Source organism: Canis lupus, chromosome 4 (genome assembly GCF_048164855.1).
Source record: "Canis lupus baileyi chromosome 4, mCanLup2.hap1, whole genome shotgun sequence".
In the NCBI taxonomy this organism is placed as follows: Eukaryota; Metazoa; Chordata; class Mammalia; order Carnivora; family Canidae; genus Canis; species Canis lupus.
Genome location: NC_132841.1, coordinates 51,691,005 through 51,710,783, shown reverse-complemented (window position 1 = coordinate 51,710,783; position 19,779 = coordinate 51,691,005). Strand labels below are relative to the sequence as shown.

Here is a 19,779-nt window from a genome sequence, read left to right as displayed (position 1 = left end):
CTGGAAAAGTGAATATCTGATAAAAAAAAAAAAAAAAAAAAAGAGGCTTCATTTGTCATGATTGCATTAGCAAAAGCAATCACAATTCATCTTCCAGGGCTGCATACTTGGAAACCCAAACAAAATCAAGGTTCTGTTAGTGGTATGTTGTGTGCCTAGTAATTTACTTTAAAATACTTCAGTATAAGTGGTATGATGTGTATGTGTGCAAGTTAATGCCAATCAACACTCTAAGAATGAGTGGTTAATTAGTATATGAAGAGTCCTTATCTGAATCAATACCTTTGGTTCGTTAATTAGCATAAGGAATGTTAGGAATAAGTTTTTATTGGTGAAATGAGCTGTGTTTAAGATCACTGAGGAGTGGGGTAGCAGAATGCACCACTTGTGCATGAATAACATAGAAGAAGCTAGTATGGGATGCCTGGGTGGCTCAGCGGTTGAGTCTGCCTTCGGCTCAGGGCATGATCCCGGTCCCGGGAGTGAGTCCCACATCGGGCTCACTGCAAGGAGCCTGCTTCTCCCTCTGCCTATGTTTCTGCCTCTCTCTGTGTGTCTTTCATGAATGAATAAATAAAATCTTAAAAAAAAAAAAAAGAAGAAGAAGAAGAAGCTAGTATGCTCAGCTGTCAGCACCAGAGGCGGAAGTTCTGGAACCATGTGGCCTTGCATCTTCCCATAGAGGATCCTACCACTTGGCATGGTGATGAGTCCTCTGATTATCCTTTAAGGAAATCTGTTTCACAGGGAGCTGCTCCTGCAAGGGGCTTGCCAGGGAACCTGAAGGCAAGGAGAGAAGGACAAAGAGCAGGCTTTCCTAAGACAGAGAGCACTTGTTTGCCTGCTTGCTAATAAATACCCCCATATGCTTGATGAATTTCACGTGAGACTTGCTTTCACTTCAAGATACCATCTGGGAGCAAGATTGCAAGAAAAAAGGCTAAATCGGGCAGCCCCGGTGGCTCAGGGGTTTGGTGCCGCCTTCAGCCCAGGGTGTGATCCTGGAGTCCCAGGATGGAGTCCCATGTCGGGCTCCCTGCATGGAGCCTGCTTCTCCCTCTGCCTCTGCCTGTGTCTGTGCCTCTCTCTCTGCGTGTCTCTCATGAATAAATAAATAAAATCTTAAAAAAAAAAAAAAAAAAGAAAAAGGCTAAATCACTTCTTCCTGCCTCTAACCACCAAAGGTTACACTAAAAAGAATCTGATTTGTGCCGATTGCCCTAGGTCTTTTCAGTCCAGTTAGCCAAGGAGGAAAGAATGATGGTTGTTAGAGTGGCCATCAGACCCATAATAACACATAAGATGTTAAATTGAAATCATTTCAGCTGAAGTACCACAATACAGTAGATATAAAATTCCAAAGTGAGGGACTAAACCAAAATACAACTTTAAAAATAATCAATTTCAGGGCACCTCAGTGATTCAGCTGGTTACACATTCGACTCTTGATCTCAGCACAGGTCTTGGTCTCAGGGATGTGAGTTTGGGCCCCATGTTGTACTCTGCATTGGGCATGGAGCCTACTTTAAAAACAAAAACAATTTCAGGGCATTAGATGATCCAGAGTAAATTTTGAAGAATTTGTGGCAAACTGTCTTTGGACTGATCTGCTTCTACCTGGTGAGCCCCACCTTCCAGAGGGAGAAGTGGAGAGTGGTCTATCCCTCACCTTAAGTATGAAAAGAGACCTTTATCAGAAGACCACTTGGCAGCTGATATATGCATGTCCCTTGGAGTTGGAGGTGGGTTGATGGTTGATACACACTTGAGAAATCTGAAGAATTTCTACTGTTGGTGGCAAAGCAGAAGGAAATGTAGTTGTTGCCATGTTAGGGAGTAACTGGTCTCTCCTCCATTGGCAGGTGACAAGGATATAACTACTGGGGACCATATGTAGAATCCTGAGTAGGAATGTTATTATGGGGCTGTCTTAAAAGGAATCTTGTTCCCAAAGGGGTTCTTCTAGAAGGTGAGTTACCCCTACAGAGAGCTTGCATGATGTGGCCTTTCAGAAAATGAACTGAAGATGAGGAGTGAAGTAAGGAGCGTTCACATGATGCAGAAATTTTGTTTGCATCATGGAAATAGCAGGACAGGGGAACCCAACTGGATAGACACTGAAGAACCCCAAACATGCTCAGAAAATAAAGATCCGGTGGAAACCTTGCTGGCCTCTGGAGCCCAGAGCCATCTTATTGTAGTGCCAGAGAAGTAACAACTTGGTTTACTTTCTTCCATCCACCCCATCGAATTCCTTTCTGTACTCCAATGGTGAAGATAATAGAGGTCATCATCAATAAGCTGAGGAAAGATAAGTAGAGCAAGAAATGAAAAGCTGACCCCATGGCCCACTCAGAAGGCAGGAAGCTGGGCTGTTGCTGGTCCCACCAGAGACAAAGAGAGGAAGGACAAAGGGAAATCATAAGTCTCATCTACACTCCACTTTTGTTTATTTTAAGGGACCACATGTTGTAACTACCAAAGTGAGACCATATTTGGTATATAAGGTACTGGTAGGACTTTCTGTTACCCAAGAGTTATCCAGCAATGGGCCTGCGAGAGTTTCCACCTGGGTTGCTGAGCACAGACAAAAGTACAAAGGGAGTCTGGCTCTTCCTATTTCCCTGCGTCATTCACTACCTTTGCTCTTCTCTCCAGCGTCTGCTGCTTCTTTCTCTTGCTTTCCATATCAGTTATCTATTGCTGTGTGATAAATTACCATAAATTTAGTGACTTAAAAAAAAAGCACACTTTTATTATCTCATAGTTTCTGTGGGTCATGAGTCCAGGCCCTGCTTAGCTGGTACCTCTGGCTCTAAGTTCCCTCACAAGGCTCCACTGGAGGAAGATTGCTTCCAAGCTCATTGGCAGATTTCAGTTCTTTGTGGCCTGTTGGACTGAAGGCCTCAGTTTCTTGCTGGCTAATAGGCAGAAAGCCACCCTCAGTTTCTTACCATTGTTTGAAGAAGGCTGCCTTCAATCCTTTACCATGTGAGCCTTTTGAACATGGCCACTTGCTTCAGCAAAGCCTGCTAGAGTGTCTTTTTTTGCAAGACTGGTGTCACAATCTTTTATAATGTAATTACAACAGGACATCCCGTCACCTTTGTCATCATTTCTATTGGTTGGAAGCAAGTCACGGGAAGGATTACACAGAGTGTGAATTCCAGAAGGCAAGGCATGGGGTCACCCTGGAGTGGGTCCAAGACTATAGCTCTTAATCTCTATATCTTGTGTACCTAAGGCTTGGGAAACGGAATATGGAGGAGTTACCAAAAACAGTTTCAAGGTGGAATGTCTATTAAACAAACATGCCGACCTACTGCTCAGGTCAAACAACTCATACAGTACAATCCCAGTGGATTAATATGCTAGAAAGTGTACCATTTCTCAGTTTACCCCAGATCTCCTGCATGTGCCAAAGCCCAGAAGAGGTGGGTATAGGCTTTAGTCAAGGCAAAGGCTGAAGATGTGAGAAGGCATCCCAAAACACTGACTTGTATGAAGAACCTGCTAAATGCTAAGCACTCCATACACATAATTTCAAATAGTCCCCACAACCTTATGATGGAGGTACTCTTATTAGCTTCATTTCGTAAATTAAAAAGTGGAGGCTTAGAAGGCCTATGTAACTTGCTTGAGGTATGTGATGGAACCAGGACTTGAAATAAAGTCAGTTTGCCTCTCAGTGATGAAGGGTAGTGGGAAGAAAGGCAGGCAGGGTTAAGCCCCACTCTCCCCCGACAAGAGGAAACCATACTTAAAAGGATTTTACACCGTCCTGGAAGGAGCCCCCCACCCTTTCCCACCTGATGGATAGATGACAAAAACCTGATTGGACAACAGGCACAGGGAGGGTTAATCAGATTAAAAGAGCCTGCCAATAAACCCATAAAAACCCCTAGACTTAGAAACTGGTGACAAGAGTTTCTCTCAGTTCCCCTCCCTCTTTGGGAGCTTTGTACTATCACTCAATAATAAACTTTGCTTCACTATCACTCAATAAACCTTGCTTGCTGCCCACCACTTTGCCTGGTCTACCTCTTTATTCATCAAAGCAGCATGACTGAGAACTATGGGCACAGAAGGAAAAAATATTATAACACCAGCCTAGCTTTTACTACTACTTTCAAGTGCAGGTGCTGGGGATGCCTGGGTGGCTCAGTGGTTGAGCAACTGCCTTCAGTTCAAAGCGTGATCCTGGGTCTGGGGATGGAGTCCCACATTGGGCTCCCTGTGAAGAGCCTGCGTCTTCCTCTGCCTATGTCTCTCCTCTGTGTGTGTGTGTGTCTCATGAATAAATAAGTAAAATCTTGAAAAAAAAATAAAGTATAGTTGTGTAGGTAGTGGAGGCAGTATGCAAACGGCAGTTTCTTTGGAATCAGGAGACTGGGCCCAAGTGTAGCTCAGCATCTCATAATCTGTGTGATTTGGGGCTCCTTACTTGGCCTCCTTGGCCCTCTTTTTTCATCTTTAAAAAGAATTATAAACACTTTTATTATTCATGTACAAAAAATTGAACCTTGATCTTTAACTCACACCATGCACAAAAATTAACTTCAGATCAATCAAAGTCCTATAAATGTAAACAGTAAAACTGTGAAACATAAGTTGGGGAAAGATTTCTTCAATATGCTCTCAAAAGCACTTTAAAGGGAAAAAATTTATAAGTTGGACTTCATGAAAATTAAGAACCTTTGCTTTTAGAAAAGCACCAATAAGAAAATGAAAAGACAAGCCACCTGTGGGGAAAATACATGTCTGATAAAGGACTTACATCTAGACTATATAATGACCTCTTATAGCTTAGTAATATGACAAAGAACCCAATAAAAAATGCAAAAGATTTGCATGGACACATTACCAAAAAAGACATTGGGATGGTACATGAGTACATAGAAAGATGCTTAACATCACTGGACATTAGGGAAATGTCCATGAACGCCACAGCGAGGCATCAGCATAAGTTCACCCTGTCGTTATTAATTCTATCTTTTGGTCTTTACATGGGGCCCTTATTATTCCCATTTTACAGAAAAGCACACTCAAGTTCACTCAGCCAAGATGCAAGGTGGCAGGCTTAAAACTCAGGCACTCTGGCTCCGGTGCCCATGTGGTATTGTGTCTCTCACTGCAGGTTGGCTCCATGGGGGCAAGGACCTCGCCTGTCTTGTGCACTGCTAGAGCTCCAGAGCCAAGCACATAGTAGGCGCTCAGTAATGCCTGTTGAATAAAAGCCAGCCAGGGCACAGTGGGACTCAGTCAGCACTTTTTGCTACCATCGCAGATGGATGGAACCTTTGTGAATGGGCCAGCCGCATGCACTGTAGTTTGGAATGTCCTTTTATGATACCTTTCATTTCGTCTCAGAAAACCCTGCAGGTAGTCTTGCGTAGATCCACTCCATTTTCCTCTTTCTTCTTTTCCTTTTCTCCAGTGGGTTGATGTGGATTTACTTCATCTTGTCCTTTGAGAGAAGACACATGGTGATGGTGACCTCCAGGTGCCTGGCTTTCTGACATGGTGGCCCCAGAGACCAAGTGTGAGACCCAGAAGGCTTCCTGGACCACCTTGAGGCCCCTGTTTCACCTGTGGCTGGGCTCTGTGGACCTTCCCTGCCTTACACTGTGAGGGAGGCTGGCTGGCCCATCCCCTCCTGACCTGAGGAAGGTTTGTTAGCTTGAAGTCCATCCATGGAGGAGCACAAAATGCTCCTTTCTGAGAAAAGGCCCAGAACAGTCTAAGAATCATCCCTGTGGAGAAGGAGGACCACAAGATCCAGGGCAGGCAGAGTCGGGCACCACAGGGCTGACTGGGACCTACTTCCCCCGAAGCTGAGGATAGGAAAGACAGGACAACAAAGTTTGCTTCCTCCCCTACTAAGAAGGGAAGATGGGGGTTAAGCTGGATTTGCTTTCAACTCTTGGATCAACATTGAGCCCGCCTTGTCTGCCAGGCCATATGGTTTGCAGAGAGGCAGCCGGGACTGGGTGTTGGCAGATGGAGGGAGCAGTGCTGAAAATGACAGAGTCTAGCAACTGGGGAGGCTGGGTATTGGCAAGCAAGAACCTGGGGACAAAGAAAACCTACGAGAGGGCAGGAGACAAGGCAAAAATTAACACTTTTCTGGTAAAGAAAGGGGGATAAGCATTATTTGTTGTGGAGAGGAGAGTATGGAGGAGTCCTGAGGAAGGCTTGCTTGTACGGTGCTTGGCCATATTGCCTAAGCTTTTCTTCTTGCTTTTTGTTTTTGGCCACGTTTGTATACTAGCTATATTGTAATTAGTTAATATTTTTTCTTTATACTGACTCTTGAGAAACTTAAATATATTAGTTTTAAAAAGGAAAAAATTACAGCTGCCACGTGTGAAACGTTTATCATAATTGGATGAGGATCATAAGTATAAGTAAAAGAAGGACAACAGGTAATATTAAATACTGACCAGATGTATTGCCCACTGAAGACTCTGGATTTGGACCTATACTTTCTTTAAAAAAAAAAATTAAAGTGTTAAGGACATAACAGAATCAAAGTGAGACTTCTTCTTTGATATAATCAGAAAGTTTTAAAAGGAAAGTTTTTCTCACTGTGTGAGTCAATGTTGTTTAATGCAGCAGTATATCAATGATGCGAGTTTCACTGGAACGTTCTGGAAAACCTTGTGGGAGGGTGCAGAGCAATCATGGCCCTCAGAATTAGAGGATCGTGTTCCAGCTCTAGCTCTGCCACCATCAGCTTGGACACATTTCTTTACTGTGGGTCTCCATCTTCTCATCTACTGAGAGGAATGGAGTTGAACTTCCCAAGAAATAGCAAATTGATTTCATCCTTTGGAGTTACATATTGAGAACTATTCTGAAGCTGTATCCAAGCTTAGTGGGAAAGATGCCATCATAGATTAGTGAGGTCTGCCTCAGGTGCAGATCTGGGAATGACAAGAAGCATGTTGGCCACCTACTATTCCTAGATTAGAGAATTTCTAGATTACCCCTGATTCTGACAGCCTGTGGATGTATGATTTCCCTAATCACTCAAGAACGTATTTGGCTTGCTTATTTGCTCATGATTGATGGCAAAGCATGAAACAAAACAATTTTTGTAAGTGATAGGCAAACAATTCAGTTCTGTCCAACAAACACTCATTGAGCATCTATACCGTGCCAGGCCCTGAGCTGGGGATACCAAGATGAATGATAAAAATTATTCCCCATACTGAAAGAGCTCATGGTCCTTGGTGGTGTGGAAAGGGTTGGTGACAGACACACAAATGGATTTCACATAGGTTTCAATATGATGCAGTAAGTACTATGTTAGTAGTACGTGGGGATGCCTGGGGAGCTCAGGACACAGACATTCAGTCAGCAGTTTCCTAGAACATATCCTAACATGAAGGTGATGAAGTCAGCACTATGGCAGTTCTCAAGGATTCATGGAAACTGAGTGTTTTAGGTTGAATTGTGTTCCTCAAAAAGATATGTTAAAGTCCTAACTCCTGAGTGTGAACTTATTTGGAAATAGGATCTTTGTAAATTGTTATGGGGTGAATCTCCCCCTACCTCCAAAAATAAATATGAGAGTCCAAAACCCCAGTACCTCAGAATGAAGACAGAGTTTTTACAGAGATGATTAAGTTAAAATGAGGACAGTGGGGGTAGGCTCTACTCCAGTATGACTGGTGTCTATATCAAAGATGAGTGAAGATACAGGGAGGAGACAGCCATCTACAAGCCAGGCTGGAACAGACCCACAGATCTTTCCCTCATGGCTGTTGTAAGGAACAAATCTGGTCTACAGCTTGATTCAAGACTTCTAGTTCTAGAACTGTAAGATAATGCATTTCGTTGTTGAAACCACCCAGTTTGGGATACTTTGTTACAGTAGCCACAGCAAACTAATACACAGATGTAATTAAGTCAAGATGTAGTCATACCAAATTCAGGTAAACTCTAATTTATGACTGGTGTCCTTATAAGGAGAAGAAATTACGCGCACACACACACACACACACACACACACAGAGGGAGAGAGAGAGAAATACCATGTGACAATGGAGGTAGAGATCATAGCAATGCATCTACAAGCTAAGGAATGCCAAGGATTGCCAGCAATCACCAAAAGCTAGGAGTGAGGCCTAGAACCAATTGTCCTCAGAGCCCTCCAGAAGGAACCAATCTTACCAATACCTTGATTTCAGACTTCTAACCTCCAAAATTGTGAGAGAATAAAATTTGTTTTAGGTCACCCACCTCATGGTGATTTGTTACGACAGTCCTAAGGGGTGAACATGCTGACCCTTTATTTTGCCCTCTCCCTACACCCCATCCCACCTTTTTTCCTCCACTTTTGGGATATCTACTCAGAAAACAGATTACACAGGCTACCAAGATGAACACCATATTTATCAGATGAAAATATGAGGAATATAGACTTATGACATCCTCTAGTATTTTCTATAATGACCATCTTTTCTTTCCAGGCTACCCCCACATTAGGACAGCTGTGCAGCTCTCACTGCTTCAGAAGAATGCACAAGTAGATCTTGGTTTTGAGTTTCCAGAGTGATACTGAGAGGCCTTATGATGAGAGCAAGGGGACAGAGCAGTTATCTGTGTGGGCAAGTCACCAGAGATCCATGGGAACAGGGCCCTCTTGGTGGATGTCACCTGGGTTAGGATCAGCCCTCCCCAGCTCCACTCTGGCTTGTGCATAGACCCTGAAGCTCAGACACAAGCCAGGGGAGACCAAATGACGAGGAAGTTGCAGGCTTGACTGATCTTGCTTCTACCGCTAGCAGAATGAGACATGCGCTGGGGGCAAGGTGAGAAGAGGGACCCAGAATACAAATGAAATGAAGCTCAGTTGAGAAAACTTAAAGTGGCTTTTTTTTCTTTTTACCCTCTAAGATTGAGCAGAGAGATATATATGTGCTTTGAGAATAAGGCTCTTCTCTTTCCTCAGAGGAGACATAAACTCAGGAATGATTAGCATGTGTGACCTTTTTTTGGGGGGTGGCAACAAACTTATTAAAGTATAACATATATCCAAGTCAAAAATAGGCAGCTCAATTAATATTCACAAAGCAAACTCACCTGTGTAACCAGCACCCACCACAACAGAACATTACTGGCGCTGCAAGAGCCTTTACATACCCCCTACCAATCACGCTAATCCCCCCAAAGGGTATCCGCTTTCCTGACTTCAAACATGTTCGTTCAGACAGTCTTTAAACTTTGTATAAATGGAATCGATCAAAAGGTATTTTGTGTCTGACTTCCTCTGCTCAAGGTGTTTGCAAGGGTCTTTCATGGTGTCACATGTTGCTGTAGTTCATTTCATTTTATGACTATGAATATACCAGGATTTATGTATCCACAAGACTCCAGGCAGGCATTTGGGCTATTTCTAGTTTGGGGAAATTGCATGTAGCACTGCACTGAATACTCTTGTGCATGTCTTTTGGTGCATTGAGGTGGGCATTTCTGCTGGGGATAATCTGAAGTGTGAAACTCTTGGGTCATAGAGGCAGTGTATGGTTCAGCTTCAGCAGATACCCCCATTTTCCAGACTGGTTGTGCTGATGACACTCCCACTGGCAGTACACAAGACTGTAGCCTTTCCACATCCTTACCAGCACTTGCTATTGGTTCTCTTTCATTTTAGCCATTCTAGATTATGTCCTGATTTTTGCCAGCTTATTTCTAAGGCGAACACATGTCGTGAAGCACTAGCAAATTCCAACACTCTGCATAACTGTTTCCCATCACTTCCTGTTGGAGGGGGCCTAATCCCCGCCTCCATTCCCTCTGCCAGGGAATTTGGGAAGATAGGAACAACTATGTTTTTACCATATCACAACTTTAAGAGATGTCTTTCAAGATCATCTATACGTACTCATCATGCAAATAAGAAAACCAACAAACAGGGGGAAAGGAGTTTTCCAGAATCTTCCAGCCTGCTGATACCTGAGGCAAGACTAAGACTCAAGCCTCCAAATCACAAATCCACTGCTTTTTCTACCACCCACTTCCAAATTTCACTATCAAACCTGACAATTGAGGATATTCCAAAGAGAGAGTAATAAATGTATCAGCCTATATCTGAACAGCTTAACCCACCCGTGCAGCCCACCCCTCTGGATAGTGAGTCCAACCACAGTGAGAGTTTCTAGATACAGTGGATGAGCTACATTTTTTAGCTTAGACGGCCACCAAAGGATTAAGATAAGACTGTATTTCAAAGCTCTGGGGAGTGTCCCTAATCCTCTGTTCTCATCAACCTCAGCATCTGCCCTCATACTCTGTCCTAGTTCCCGAAAATCACAAGATCAATCAGGATGGAGGGTGATAATTGTGCGTTCACACTCTCTCTATCTCTCCCCATATCATGTGTCTTTTTATGTCAATAGACTGATCTACTCACTTTTTCTTATGTAAGCCTAATACCAATACCTACTAAGAGCTTGCTATGGAGCAGATATCATATTATCTGATGCCCACAGTAGCCTTATGAGGCCAGTGCTATTTTATCTTATTTTATCCCTATTATAAAGACAAAGCATGGGCATCTTAAAGAAGTCAACTTGTCCAAAGACCTACTGTGAAGTCATTAAGCCAGGGCTTAGACCCAAGACTCTCAACCATGCTCTGAAGCCTCCATTACCACAAACCATCATCATGGGATTGAATCAGAAGAATATACTGCCCAGGGCATGCCTTTCTTTAAGAAAACCATATAAAGGAAAATCTGAAGTGATAAAAAAGATATGTTCCCTTGTAGAAGAAACACAGTGTTGTTTAAATCCAGTGCTCCACCGAGAGCACTTATACAGTGTTTGTTATCACAGAATTTACTACTTGACTTAGGGTCTTGGCAGAGTAAGGGAAACTCAATCAGAGTGTGAGGGAACTTCCAGCCTCGAGTGATCACTGGGAAATTAAGATAAAGCATCTCTACATCAGAAGAGGGGCAGGAAGACATTGTGTTATCATAGATTTTGAAGTTGCTTCACGTGTGAGAATACCTATGGGTGTAAAAGGTAGATTGAATTACACAGGACAAGTTCAAGAGGACTTCCTTCACAAAAACAGAGGCATACGTACCTGCATTTCCTGCCCCTGAAAATAGAGAGGAGCCCATGGCAGAGGGAGGCCTAACAGGGAGAAGTCAAATGTGCCTTTTGTCCTGATGGTAGACCAGTAACTAGTTAGTTAGGTCAATTTCTGTTAGAGAGAAGTATGTTTAGGAAACGAAGTCAAAAACCTCTAAAAACTTATGTGGAATATTGGCTGAGGGTAGAAGTGACTGTTGGAAAGCTTGATTTTAAACATTTGAAGCCTGCTTACCACAGCATCCCTCATGTACTGCCCCTGCTCCTCTGCCTAAAACCTTCCTAATCTCCCACTGCCCGGAGACGAAACTCAAACTCAGTACCATGGCATACAAGTCCACCCAAGCTGGCTGATGCTTGCTCTCCCAGACCCTTCTCATTTCTCATCCCACTCTCCTCTTTATTCCTTCAGCCACCTTAGTCTTATCTCTGTTCCTTGAACATGTCACACAGGTGCCTGACTCAGGTCCGTTGCATTCGTTGCTTTCTCTACCTGAAATGCTTTTTCCTAGCTTTGCATGACTGGCTCCTTCTCTTTCCACTCTCAGCTCCAATTCACCATCTTACAGAGCCTCACATTTATCAGGTGGTCCTACTGCCTGCATAGTGCTTACCATCATCTCTAATTACCTTATTTATGTGTCTCTTTCCTTGTTATTGCCTGTCTGTATTCACTAGATTTCAAACATAAATGAAAGAAAAGAACTTTTTTTTTGTATGTTTGTTTTATTTTATTTTTTTTTAACTCAGTGTCATAAGCACTTAGGACAATGCTGGAGATTGTCAGACATTAGGCATGAATTTGCTGAATGAATGAATAATGAATGAACTGCTAGTAGAACCAGATATCTCACTAACCATGAAAAAAATATTCAGACCCCTAGTTCTTACTAATAAACATTAGATTTAAAACAGAATAGAATCAGTCCTTTTCTAAAAACCACACTAAGCATTTTCCAAGGATCATAAGTACTACATGTCCCTGATACAAACCCATTAAATACAAATATCTGAAATGCAATGAGATCAATTTGCGGAATGAGGTTTGAGGAGTTTTATGAACTCACTACCCAGTGGAACTGGTGAAAATTAGTAGACATGGCCATGTAAAGCCTCTGGAAATGGTCCTAAGAGTATATAGCAAATGAAGAAACATCTGTCCCCCCCAAAAAAAAATCCATGAAAATTTTGTAAGAAAACTGAGAATCTGTGGTATTTGTAACAAAACCACTCCCTTGATCCCCATTCCAAGCTCAGTGGGACTTCACTCCAGACTGGTACAGCCAAGAACATAGTAAATGAGGAACAGGTAGGGCTAGGTAGGAAGAGATAGGTAGGGTGCTATGATCAGACTCACCAAAAAAATCCCAGAAATGCTGAGGCGTAATGAAACCAGAGATAAGGGAACAAACCAGACCATCCTGCCCTGGGCATCAGAGATGGGGTCTTTTTATGGCAGTCCCATTGTGACCAACAAAGAATAACTAGACCCCAAAGAAGTAAGCCATTAAAGATGTTATCACTAGTCCTTACTCAAACCAAGACATCACAAAAGTGATAAGGCCATAAGCTCCTCAGTCAGTTCTAAATAAAAGACTTGTCAGGGAAGGCCCGTGTTGGCAATTCTGTCGGGAACCCTCTCACTTCTAGGAGCTTTTTCTGTATCCTTGCTTAATAAAACTCTATCCCTTTACTCTCCTTTGTCAGAGAGATTCATTCTTTGACACCATGAGACAAGAACCTTGCTCTCCCACTTCAATAGGACTCCCATCCCAGCTTCCACATGGAGGGCTTTCTTCCCAGGAGAAGCAAGAAATCTATATTTCTCATCCTGTCTCCATTGACCTGCTCAGTCCCAGGGGAGTGTGGGCTAGAGGTGGAGGCTCCCTTCTGCTTATCCCATTTGTGGAATAAGGCTCTGGGTTGGGTGTGCAGTGCTGAGAATCCCGGGGCCCTGGCATTAGGAGTTAGTTAGACAGTTAGGTAGTCAGAGCCAGGGTCTTTGACAAGAAAATATGGAGTTAGGACAGCTAAGATAAAACAGCACTAACATCCTGTTTTGCAGCCCAGACAGGACCACTCTAGTACTCTGTTTTGCAGCATTTGCAGAAACAAATTCTGCAAAACATCTTAAAATAAGGCAATTAACCACAAAGCATTTGTCAATATCCCAGGCAAGGGGCAAGTAAGACATAACCTCCTGGGTATTAACAAAAGAGACAGATCATCAGCACATTGACATTAACCTACTAGGTAGACAGATACGTGACCAAAGCCCTGATTGGCATTACTCAGCACACCCGGATTGCTTAAAATAGTTCCCCGAAAGATTTCATAAAAACCCCTGGACTTAATTCCAGAGATAACCCTCTTGGGACCCCCTTCCTCTCTTGGAGCTTTATACTATTGCTCAATAAACTTTGCTGCCCACCATTCTTCATCTGGTCTATCTCTTCATTCTTCGAAGCAGCATGACCCAGGACTGTAGGCATCAAAGGAGAGGAAATCCTGCAACAGGTTCTGTGTGTTGAATATAAACAAATCTTAGACTTTGGTAGGTAAGTAGTTCACATTCCTCTGCTGAGATTTCTGCACTGTGTTTCTCAGAATGAAAACTGAATTCTATGAATTCCTCAAAATCTTTTGGGGGAAATGTAATGTTTAAAACACGTGCTGAGCACCTCTTATAAGACAAGAACTGTGCAAGATCACTTAGACATACTATCTCAATTAATCCTTTCGGCTACCCTGTGATATAGGTCCTGTTAGGATCAACTCATTTTTATGGGTAAGCAATCCAAATTTTGAAAAGTTAAGTAAATTTTTCAATGACATGCAGTTGGTAAGTGGTAGAACCAAAATTCAGATCCTGAGAATCTCCTTCCAAAGTCCTAGGACTTCTTAGAGCCTTTACTATACTAGAATGTATTGTGTAAAACAAAACGCATTAGAACTTCCCAGAAAAGAGTCGACATCAACGACCACAGAACTCTATACACTATGTATCTAGCCGGACTTTGAAGTGTTAGTGTCCTGAGTAACACACTTGGGTTCCCTCTGACATTCCCACCTTTGAAGCTCTAACTCTTCTAGCTAATTCCTACTGCCCCTCAAAACTTCACCTCATCCCCAAGGTAGCTTTTCCAGATCTCCAAGCCTGATTTTGGTGTCCCCTTCTATGATTTCATATTGCTGTATGCAATGATTCCCAACAAGGGGCAAAAATGCACCATCCTCAGGGGACATTTGGCAATGAATGGAGATAGTTTTGGTTGTCATAACTGGTGCAGGGGCAGGGTGCTAGTGGTATTTGATGAGTAGAGGGCAAAGATACTCTGCGTATCCTCTAATGCATAGGAAACACTCCTTCCACCATAGCCAAGAATTAACCAGCCTAAAATGTCAAGAGTGCTGAGGTTGAGAGACCCTGCTCTCCAATGATTTCAGACACTGACTTACAGACTTCCCGAATCTTGTATTTAGCTGTCTGTGTAGGTCCTTCACTCAACTGTCAGCTCCTGGACTAGAATTCAGGGCTTCTCAGAACGTATAAGTTACTGGCAGATTACAACATAAACTGTTGGAGGAAAGAGGTTAATGATAGGTTACAGTAGGTGCATTTGGGGGTGCTACCTATCCCATAGTCCCCCATTCTTGAGCACTGCTGCATATTAGAGTGGCAGGCCCTGGCAGCCAAATTTATGCTATTTGACTCTGCTGCTTTGTCTTAGATATTGGAACAGAAGCGGACACCAGTTCTCACCTCAACTCATCATATTTCCTCTCCAGGGAATTTAGAATTGCCACTAAAAAGGCACTAGTCAGTGTCTGCTGGTTACTTGAAATCTATAGAGCAGCCATCTTTGGCCATGGTGTGTGAAAACTCTCATCAGAGGAAGATGAATCCATGGGGAATGGGTACAGATGCAAGAAAATGTGGCATTCTGGGGACAGTAACCATGGTTTCCAATGGCTTTCCACTTGCTGGCTCCACTGAGCCTGTGTGCATCTCTCTTACACATTCTTCTCCAGGGTTTTGTTCTTACACCCCTATCATAAACTCCCACTATTTTATTTTGGTCTGAGTGGGTTTCTGTTTACACAGAACCAAAGATTAAGCTATAAGTCGGGAAACATAGCCTTAATCTCTGAATCTTAAATACAAGGTTCTTCCTTCCCCGCAACTATGAGATTGAGGAGAAAAAAGGAAAGAGCGCCAGAGAGTCCATGGAAGGGATGTTAGAAGGCACCTTTATCATCCCATTTTCAATGTTCTACAAAGGGTATCTGGAAAGGCCATCCCTATTTTTAGATGATTGCCCAGAAAGAGTGACTAATGCCTGGGGGGCTTGCTTTAGACTCTAAACTATACAATGTTGCAGAGGCATGAGCTCCCCTCTGTAAATGAAAGGCATTAACAATTTACTTCAGTTTCAATACATCACAAGAGGCTCATGGAGACAATTATTTGCTGAAGGGCACGTGACCTTGTTGGACCTGACATTTATTTTATCTTCCTTTGAAAACAGTTAAGATTGCACAATTGATATTTTGCACTTCTAATCTTTTGCTTCTTGGTGATTATTATAAAGAAATAATGTTAATAAATGATTAAATCTGGATATTAGCTCAGAATAGACTTCGATCTTTTTTTTAAGTTAAACAGAGAAATAGAACATTTCTCTGGCTGCCCAAAGGTTTCAGGGATATGGCCACGCAAATGGGAAGCACCCTAATCACCTCTAGCTTTGATGGCTGGGGGAGCACGAAGATGGCATTCCCAACTGCTGGTGCTAGCTCAGCCATCAAGTTTGGCTTGAGAACAAATTCTGTCCGTGGCGTGTTTTCCAATGCAAGGCTAGCCATTTCCCCGAAGTGGACCTACCCTCTGCTTGTTCTTTGACCTCCTTCCATAAATCTGGGATAGTTTTCTAGAGAAATAGCTTTTACATTCCCCCACCTATTGTGTCCTTGATTTACCCAGCACAAATGCCAAGTAACATTTACATGATGGATTAAGGACCCTCTGAGATCATCCCAGTTCTCTACAGCAAGACTGTGCATTTGTAAAAACTTGACTGTGTCCTTGTCGACAGCCTGCGTTTCTTCTTTTTCTGTACTATCAAAACTCCACCCCATTAGATCTCAAAATAATTTTTTCCTAGTCTATTTTCTTCAGTGATCCTCAACTCCAAAACACCTCTCTCCTTGGTGTTGGTTGAATTATGATTTAAAAAAAATCTTGTTTTCTTACAGGCTTTATTTTAGGCTATAGATCTTCATTGGTGCAGAGTATACAAGGTGAGCCCTTGGTTTGGCAAGTCTTTCTTTTCTGCTCCCTAAACCTTTGGCGTCAGGATTAGATATGGAATAAAGAGTTTGAAACATTTCATTAACCTGTAGTCAAACAATAATTTCAGATTCAAAAAGCTTTCTATCTGCATGAAAGGATTTTGTACATTGATTAAAAAAAAGAATAGAAAAAAATAAGATAATTCCTTGGATGTAGGGCCAATAATCAGAGTCCGAATTGCTTTGACTCTCTGGAGAAAAATCCCATGCTAGCTCATTCAAATTTTTTTTTTTTTCTTTCAGAAGCCTGTATTAGAATGTGGAAAAGCAGCAGGGGAAGGGGAAAAGTCTGTAATTTTAATGGGACTGCAGAGACCACTTTGAAACATGGAACATTTCCACGAGAACAAATATAATAGCTTCCACCTGATGTCATAGCCACTCGTTCTCTTTAAGGATCCAAGCGTGTAAGTGAGTTTTCCTGACGTAGAATACGATCGGATCCTTTGGGACACTGAAGGATGCCTCTTGCAGGGCCCGGGCAGCTCCCTGGTCTGGGCCTCTTCCTTGAGCTGGAACTTTGATTTCAGTGTTCCTTCTCTGAAGCCATGGCCCACTGCAGCCCAGCAGTGACTCAAGCAGATGGCTGCCTGTGACAAGCCTCTTCTGATTGGTAATAAAAATACCAGAAGCTCCACTGCACTGTGTACAAATACGTGAAGCCATTGCAGATTCCTTTGTATCTCTAGATTCTATTTTGAGAGCGGGCTGATCTTTTCCATGCAGAACCCTCACAGAATGAGCAATCATGCCAGGTGGGTGTTGGAAGCACTTCTGCAGTTTGTGAAAGTCAAGGGTTTTTGTTTTGTTTTGTTTTTTGTTTTGTTTTTATCAGCCTTCAAAAACATACTCTCACCTTCTAGGATTTCTGACCCCCCTGCCCATGATTTGTGGCGGGCAGAGGAGAGAATTTTGATTTTCTTATACACAAACCATCAGACGCACTTCCAAATGAAAGACCGACTCAAATTATATTGCCCCTCACTTCCCAGAAGAGATGCTGATGTGAACAAAACTATGGGAAAATGTAGAACTGGGGATGGGAGGAGAAGTTGGGGTAGAATCTAAAGGCCCAGTAAGCCATTCCCTGGGTAATAAGTCCAGGAACGTTGAGAGTTGATTTTGAACTTAACTTGCTTAATTTATTGGAGCGATTCACAAACTTTCCATCATTAAATCACCTGGGGAGCTTTTATAAAAGTGCAGATTCCCAGCGCCCACCCCCTACCCCCCAAAAAGTTCTGATTGGACAAATTTACACTGGAGCCAGGAAATCTGTATTTTGGACAAGAAACCTAGGTGACTCTGACCTGCTATTGCTATGTTAAAATGTGATATTAATAAGTTTAAAAGTCACAGGTCCAACTGCAACCCAAGTCAGCTAACTGCTAACTCTGTGGCCTCAATCTACCAATCATGAAGATTCTGGGTGGGAGCGTGAGAAGTACTGGGGTGGAGGGAAAAGATAACGGATAAAGGATCAGAAGGTCCTGTTTCCAGTCCTCGCCCCATCATTTATGAGCCATGTGACCTTGGGCAAATGTCATTGGAAGGCTCAGTGCCCCATCTGTAGAATGGGGCCCATAATTCATGCCTTGCTTACCTCATCGGTTCATGAGGATCAAATGAGAAATTACTTTGTAAAACATTACATGTTAGAAGTCACAATATTTTCAGAGATGTAGTATTTTCCCTCTTCAGTCTAATGATAGCATACTCACACTCAGCAGCCCCAGATCCAAGTGCCTCTGCTTGATGAACCGGGAGAATCCTCGTATACCATAAGGGCTGATTCCAAACTTAGTTGTCTTGACCTGGAAAGAATGGCCAGCTGCATGTTGAAAAAAGGAAGATTCCGAGGCTCCATCCTGCATCAGTCCCTGGGAGTGTAGGTGGGAATTTTAATATTGCCAAAGACCATTCTTATATTAAAAGTGGGGGGGTCACTGGGCATGGTCATAATGGAAGTTGGGGGCCTATGAGTGGCATGCACAGGTCTCTTCCTACTTCCTGTGGCCCGGGGTGCCCCATCCTGTCCTTCATCTGCCCTGTCTACTCATTTTACCAGAGCCCTGCCCCCCACCCCTCACCAACCGCCTCCCACCCCCCGCCCCGGCCCCAGCCACCAGTCCAGCTAGACACGACTGCAAGCTTCACCCTCCACTCTGAAATCCTCTCCCTTTATCAAAACTTGTTCCCTTTGTGCTGGTTTTCAAGCTAATTATCTCCAAATCCAGTTCCCTAGAAGTCACCTGGTACAGGTTCTGGCACTCCCAAGGCTTTTGTTTCTCAACAATTTTTTTGTATTTTATCATTTTAATCCAAGCATTCTGTCAAGGCTTTCCTAGAGCAGTTATAGCAGAGGAATATGGATCATCAGCACCAGGTCAGCCAGGATAATATTGGGGACAAGCGTCCCCACCCCCCAGCCCACATAGCTGGTGAAAACCAAGCCAGCAGGTGTCCATGTCTGTGGACCTGGACTCTATCGTCTCCCTTTTTCACTTCTATTCTCTGTTTTTCAAAACAAGGCAACAGGGTGTTTCCGTTCTGTGTATGGAAAACCCCTTTCCCCCAGAGTTTAGTCATTTTATTACCCAGCTCCAGAGTGTGGCCTGCTGGACTGTGAGCTGAGACGGCTGCCATGGATTTCCTAATGCCTTCAGTTCCTCTCACAAAGAGTTGGCAGCCACCGTCCTGGGCAGGGCCTGGCTAATGGAGCCCTGCTCTTCTGCTTACTGATTTCTGGTGGGACATGGGGCTCATCGGATCAAAATTCTCAAGGCTGATGTTTCCCTAAAGCACCATTAATGAAAACTCATTCATGAATACTGTGTTTTGATGAGGGCAGTGTGTCTTCAGCCAACATTTCTAAGGATTATTTTTGTTTGGTGGGAGGGATGATTTTTTTTTAACTTTTTTTGTTGAAATTGAGAGGAAAAATCAAAGGGACAGTAGATTAAGAAAAGATAAATACTGTAAGGTGAAGCGGAGGAAAAGACTAATTCTAGCTACCTCCAAGGGGCGATAGGAGGTGACAGGCTTCCTCCAGTTGGTGAAGCATCGAAGTCAGGCAGCTATGGCTGAAGGAATGCTGGGTAATAAGCAAAACTGAGAGAGTCCAGAACATAGCTACTATCTTATGATATCCTAGGTCTTACAGATATACTCTCAGGAGTAATAGGAAGAAAAAGTCCTGCTGCATCTCATCAACATGTAGGAGAGGGGTCACAAACTGCCATCTGCCCTCTATTTTTAAACATAAAATTTTATTATAACAGAGCCATACCCATTCCTATATCTGCAGCTGCATTCATTC

General features: G+C 43.0%; 1 long non-coding RNA gene across 1 annotated transcript in view; it reads right to left on the bottom strand.

The window, feature by feature from the left end:
- Nucleotides 1–19,132, bottom strand: part of LOC140631584 (uncharacterized) — a 57,920-nt gene extending 38,788 nt beyond the window's left edge. The window contains exons 1-2 of the long non-coding RNA XR_012029122.1: nt 19,058–19,132; nt 18,182–18,274 (exon numbers count right to left, since the gene is read on the bottom strand). This is a non-coding gene — a long non-coding RNA (uncharacterized lncRNA). The remainder of the gene's footprint in view (nt 1–18,181; nt 18,275–19,057) is intronic.
- Nucleotides 19,133–19,779: the final 647 nt, after the last annotated feature.